The 6,800-nt window shown below is 38.3% G+C and overlaps 1 pseudogene; it reads left to right on the top strand.

The window, feature by feature from the left end:
• The first annotated feature begins 442 nt into the window (after positions 1-442).
• On the top strand, positions 443-1,188 carry LOC101565084 (annotated as a pseudogene).
• Positions 1,189-6,800: the final 5,612 nt, after the last annotated feature.

Here is a 6,800-nt window from a genome sequence, read left to right as displayed (position 1 = left end):
AGTACAAGATGCAGACATGATATCCTGTCCAAACACTAATAGTGCAAATCTTTTTCCTCATTGAATTAAGAGAAAGTAGCTGTATATCTACCCTAACTATTTTTTCCATATAGATACAAAATGGCCTTTCATTTATATCTCCTTTTTTGTTTAGTTTTGTTAGAGATGAGTATTCCATTGCCATTTAAATACTGTAGGTGCATGAATTCAGCAAAATAATCCAATATAGTCCAGTAGTGGGTTATCTGTAGGACTGGCAACGTCAGAATTCATTGATTAGAGCCTTTTACAGCTCAGTATATAAATATGGCTTTACTTTTGGTAGCTCATTTTTATACATTTCTGCTGGATGGTTAAGACCAAGACAAAGCAAGACCTATATAACAAGAAATGTAACTTCTGAGTTGTGGCCCATGCTGTGGCAGGCGGAGGGTGAGGCAGGATGGAGTCTGCTGCCAGCTGCTTCTGTGAGAAGCAGTTCCAGGAGGTCTGCGCTGAACTCCTCCAGCAGCTAGCCCTGGCCTGGACCGACTGGGAGCTGCTAGTGAATTCCTCAGTCCTCAGTGTCTACCTGCTACTGGACCAGGAGACTGGACTTTATGAATATAAAGTCTTTGGTATTGGGAGTTGGCTCAGTGGAATAAGCGCTTCCCTGGCAAGCGCAAGGGTCTGAGTTCAATCCCCGGTTCCAAGAAACAAAAAATCTCAAGTCTTTGGTATTTTAAAGGACTGCCACCAGCTCTGCTCATAGATGTCTATATGGATTTAGACTACAGAAAACAGTGGGACCATTATGTTAAAGAAATCTGTGAAAAAGAGTGCAATGGAGAGACTGTGACGTACTGGGGAGTGAAGTTCCCTTTTCCCATGTCCAAAAGAGATTATGTCTACATTCGGCAGTGGTGAGACCTGGATGTGGAAGGCCAAAAGATCTACGTGATCCTGGCCCAGAGCATCTCTCTACCTAAGTTTCCCGAGAAATCAGGTGTGATCTAGGTAAATCAGTAGAAGAAGAGGCTGGCAATTGAGAGTGATGGCATTCAAGTGAGCAAAGATTTTATGTATCACTTCAATAACCCTGGTGGTCAGATTCTGTCCTGGCTCATTAACTGGGCAGCTAAGAATGGTGTTCTGAACTTCCTGAAAGACTTGGTAAAAACATGTCAGAACTACCTCAATAAAACCTAAGAAAGACAGCTTAGTGGAATGTTGCATGCCTGTAATCCCAGCATTCTGGGTGGCTGAGGCAGGAAAACTACAAGTTTGAGCTCAACCTGGACAATTTAGCAACTTAAAATACGAAAAGAGTACTGGGAATGTAGCTCAGTGCAAATGCCATGAGTTCAATCCCCAGTCACACAAATAAACAAAACCTCAAATAAACAAAGAAACAAAGAAAACCTCAAATAAACAAAGAAACAAAGAAACCTGGAGCCCATGCATCCATGGAATGGCATTTCCAGAAGTGCCAGAGGCCACTGAAGTTCAACCTTCCTTCCATTCTTACATTTCCAGAGACCTGCACACCTTACAGTGTGTAATCAAAGCCTGGCTGCCTGGTGCTTGGCAACTCACCTCATTCCTCTCCCAATTGCCCTTCCCCAAGGTCAGCTGTCCCTTTCTACTATTGAATAAGAAGCAAATTAAGGAAACCTTTCCTTCTTTTTGAAAAGGAAATCCTCAGTAGGAAACGCAGGCATTAAACTGTGCCATTTTAGAGAGACAAGTGGGTGAAGGAATGACATCAACTTGTAAGAGTAACCATTCCTGTAAACTGGCTTCTTCCCAGAATGTGCTTTCTTGCAACCCAGAGGGGCTATCTACAGCTGACCTTAGGGGCCCCAAACTAGAGACATATGTTAGTTTGCTTTTTGCTTTATTAACTCGACTGGACTGGGATTGGAGGGGCTAATCCAATGATTTCTCCTGGTTCTTCATTAACTGTTGTGATATTGGACCATTTTGAGAAGCTTCAAAGTCCTGACTGACCACATAATGTGATAACCATTATTTCCTCATCATCATTATCTGGAATTTTCTGTTTCCCATAAGCCTCCAGGGAAAGGCTGCTATACCTCTGGCTGTGCATTTTCCTCAGAATTGTGGCATCCAGACAGCTCTGGCAAATAGCAAAAGCAAAGATGCATTGTGCATAGCACTGTGATAAAATGTCTTTCTATGCAACAAGATGGATTTACCTACCAGAATGTTTGGGATGTTGAAGGGATAATAATTCACAGCCAGGTAGAATTTGATTCATGCCTTGAATGACTGCACCTTTTGTTCTCAGGAATTCCATGCACACCACCTGCTTTTTCCCCACCAAAAGGACCATCAGCGTCCTATGCTTTCTAAATTCCACTGGGGTAAAATGGTCTGTACTTTAAAGGGTATGTCCCAACACATACTCTTGGTGATCTCAGGAAAATTTTTAAATCACTATTTGGGATGGTCTGGACCTTGACTCAAGGACACAGAATCAGAGGAAAGGGCTTGCTAAAATGTGACTCTTCAGACTGCGTGATATCTCTCTGGGCAGAAGAGCCATCATGTTTCATGATGAATAAACAAAGTGACTGACAAAAAAAGAAGAAAGAAAGAAAGAAAGAAAGAAAGAAAGAAAGAAAGAAAGAAAGAAAGAAAGAAAGAAAGGTAGCTTTTGTATTTGACAAGGTCTGTCAAATCCCCTTAGGATTTACCCTGAAAACCTGTGTCACAGTTTGTAAATTCTTTGTCTGTCAGGCATGTGAATGAGTCATTGCCATTGCCTGAGAGAATGTTTTCTCTCCATGGGACTCTCTTTAAGCACACTCTACATCATCAATCACTTTCCTCTGTGGCCCCATAATCTCCTTGATCAGAAAATTTGGGACACAACTGAGTTACATGATGTTACAGTACAGGTTCTCATATGTCCTGAGTCTTCACTGACCTTGAATGACTAGTGCCAAAATGTTGGCTGTCCTTGCAGCCCTTATTTTTCTCTAATTTTTGGTCTCAAACTTAAGTTGCTAATGCTCCAAAGGAGAAGCTTAATGATATTATTATCTTATAACATATGCAGTTGAGCTTAACCTCACTATCTGTCTGAATATCGAACATCTTAGACATAACATAGAACAGGCATTTTCCATCAAGTATTGATATGTTAAACTTTAGATCCCTACATAATGTGAAGAAAAAAATAAAAAATATATATTTTACAAAAATAGGTATAAACAATTACATATTTTTACACAGAAATTTAGAAGTCTAACCATATACAGCATCATAGCAGGACAGTCCTACGAACTAAAATTTAATGAAATTTTAAGTCCTCCAGCAAGACTATCAAAGGATTTAAAATGGAAAATACAAATTATTAGTTAGAGTATATATCAGTATAAATTCTATAGGTGCTAAAATAACCACCAAGGCTACAGTAAAGATTACACTGAGGTAGACAAAATAAATGATTTCTCAAAATACTAGCACAGGAAAAATTAGAAAAACTGAATGTGTCTACATATTTAAAATCTGTAATATAGCTCAAAAAAAAAAGGTAGCATTTGAACTCTAAGTTCACATAGGTGCATGAATGAATTTTCCTAGCTATTTAAATTAGAAATACACTTGTTCCTAAATAGATACTTAGTTGGCTTAGAATAAGTTTCATTGGGCCAGCATAGTTTTGATATCCAAACTAGAAGGAACACTTTGCAGGAAACGAGTATTACAAATCCCTCTCATGAGCACCATTGCCAAAGACTAAGTAGAACACTTGAGAAATGCAAAATATGTTACAATTAAAAAGATTATTTTAGGAAAGAAATGGAGACATGACACTTGAAAATTTAGCCAGTATAACTTATCATAGTAATATAACAAGGGAGATAGGTGTACATTCCTTAACACTCATTTATAATACAAACTCTTTGCAAAATATAAATAAAATGAAACTGACAAAATATTAACACAAGAATCTGTTGTGCTCTTGATACATTTAATTTATTTTAATTCAATAATCTGTTCAATTATATCTGACTTCTAAATTTTTAATTGTTTCATATCCAAATGTAGCAGCATCTGCACTTACATAATAGGACTTATGGATTCAGTAAGCTAAGTCACCTGTGGAGGACCAGCAAGGAGAAAGCTCAGTGTTATCCTTCCCATGGATCCCAAGAAACATGTGTGAGCCAGGCAGGATGCTGAGCCAGGCTGTAGGCTATCAGCAGGGATCAAGCCTTGGGATAGAGGCTATGACTTCCCAGGGCATAAAAAATTACATATCAGAGGTAAAGCACTGGTCCCAAAACATTAGATAGTACCTCTGATTGTGTTATGCAGATTATGCCATTTGCATATCCTTCTCTCTGAGTATTTCACAGGTGATTCCAGACCTCCTACATAGCCCAGCACACAACACTCACCATTCTCCCACCATTCTCACAGTCACTTATTCTCTTGCCACTCTCTTTTTTGGGAATTAATAAAACCACAGTTTGGCCCTGGGTCAAAGTCTTTGCTTTGGTTAGCCATCATCCTCCTCTTAGGACTTAGGACCCCCCTTGGCTACTAACAACTACAGATAGGCCTTAGTATCTTGGTATCTGTGTATTCAAAATCTGTGTATTCAAAATGGTTACATTAGGACAAGAGTATGTAATGTGTTAATTATTGAAACTGTCCTACCAATTTCATTTGAAACTGTCTCATTAGTATTTGTTTCTCAATAAAATTATGGAGAAAAAAATAAAATAAAATTAATTTGCTAGAGCTCCATGAACTATTCCATGGGATTACAAATATAAACTTCCCAGGCCACAGCAGAGAACAGAAAGGACTCTAAGGTCACATAGATTTCTGTGGCTGGAGCACTGTGATACAATGGGCTGGAGAAATGTGAAAGCAGACCTTTCCTACTGCCCACACTCTCAGATTCTCCCTTGCAATCCTTCATCCTAGGTCGAAGCCACTCACTAACTTGTACCCCACTCCCTGCCCTCCCATCATCAGAGGTCAATTTTGCCTTCAGGCCCAATTGTATCAGACTGTTCAGATTCTTTTTCCTTAATTTGTTGTCAGTTTGTCAGTATTTTGAACTGGAAATCTGGATGTGGAATTGTCCTAGCCAGTGAGAAAAACACTGTAAAGTTCTATAATTTAAATCGGTATGACTGTCTTCAGTTCAGTTAACTGATTTTACTTGGTTGGCTTGGCTTTTATTTCACAGCCTGTAATGTCATATTTAGCAAGCCCAGTGCTGTTCTTTAAATTATTTACTAAAAGTATCTCAATTTTTGTCTGAATATGGTCTCTGGGACTCAGGGGGAAAAAAGTCACTGATTACAAAATCTCCTTTTGTCACTTATTTTGAATGAAGGCAGCTGTTTTGTACCAATAAGAGCTTAGAACTTGGATTCAAAGTGGAAATAATCTCATGATCTGTCATTAGATGTTGAAGGGGTCCAGGCACATGTTCACTAGCGGCCTAGAGTGCTGCTGAGTGTGGACCTGAACTCTTACTCTTGCCTCTTTTTGTCTGTTTCTTTCTTTCTCTTTCTTTTCCTCTCTCTCTCTCTCTCTCTCTCTCTCTCTCTCTCTCTCTCTCTCTCTCTCTCTCTCTCTCTCTCTCTCTTTCTTTTTTTGTACTCCGGATTATACTAAAGACATCAGCTTGCCAGGCAAGCCCTTATGTCACTGAGCTACCTCCTTGGCCCCTCATAAGATTTATTCTATGGAAACTTGCAGCCTTTATCCCTGTACTTCTTCTGAAATTGACTTGCAGAAAATGTGATTCCTCTTAGTTCAGCATTCAGGCTCAAATAAGAGCCATGGCAATTACAAAACTAATCCAAGTGATTTTTCTTATAGCTATTTAGGAATGTGGTGTTAGTAATTGTCATTTGAGAAGCAAACAGCATGCAATCCTATAAATTAATATTATTAGTCAAGTTTCAGATACTAAATGTCTTTTGATATCTATGACTCAACAATGAGACTGGAGGTTGCTACTTTAAAAAATGCTGTGGATGTTGTAGATCTTTCAGAAAAATCTGTGATATGCAAGCACACCCCAATTTTATACCTAGTACAAATCAGAAGCATTTCTTGCATTACTTTTAATCAGATGCTAACAAACTTGTAGGATGGTTTTCTGTTCATCATTAGACCCATTTTTTTTTATCACCACAGAAAATTGTAATAGGAAAGAAAATTTCATTATAACAAAAGAAACAGCAATGTTTGCATTTGCAATCAGGAAATGGTATGGCTAACAGTTGGAAGAGGTAACATTTTGTGTGTTCTGTATTACAGAAAATCAATCAGTATCCAATAACTATAATTGAGCTTATATTTCTACCATCCATCTGATACTTAAGCAATGTTTCTTTGAATACTTAGAAACTTGACTGATCATTTATCTAAATTTCTGTCATGCTCCTATATGGAGACTTGTGTAGTCTTTGTTGAACTAAAGCCCAAGGCTGGTCTTTAAAATCAGAATAAATTAGTCCTATAGACAGAGGGTAACCCTGATCAAAAGATTCAGAAATATGAGAATCAGGAACAAAACACACTCACACAGTGATAGTTGAAAGGATGAAACTGTAATTTGATTTATACCCTATGAACATAGAATATGATCTGAAGGACAGAAAAGTTTTCTACTGTGTCTCTACTAGAGAAAGAACATTTTTCCTGGCTTGCTCTCCTGCTAACTCTCTATGCCTGAGGCAGGAGGATTGATTTGAAAGGGATTTACATGAACCATTTCCAAACTTGAAGAGAGAAATTAGGAAAGACTGTTAAATAGA

Source organism: Octodon degus, unplaced genomic scaffold (assembly GCF_000260255.1).
Source record: "Octodon degus isolate 3935 unplaced genomic scaffold, OctDeg1.0 scaffold00288, whole genome shotgun sequence".
Taxonomy (NCBI): domain Eukaryota; kingdom Metazoa; phylum Chordata; class Mammalia; order Rodentia; family Octodontidae; genus Octodon; species Octodon degus.
Note: the sequence above shows the minus strand (reverse complement) of the source record. Positions and strands in the feature narration are given on the sequence as shown.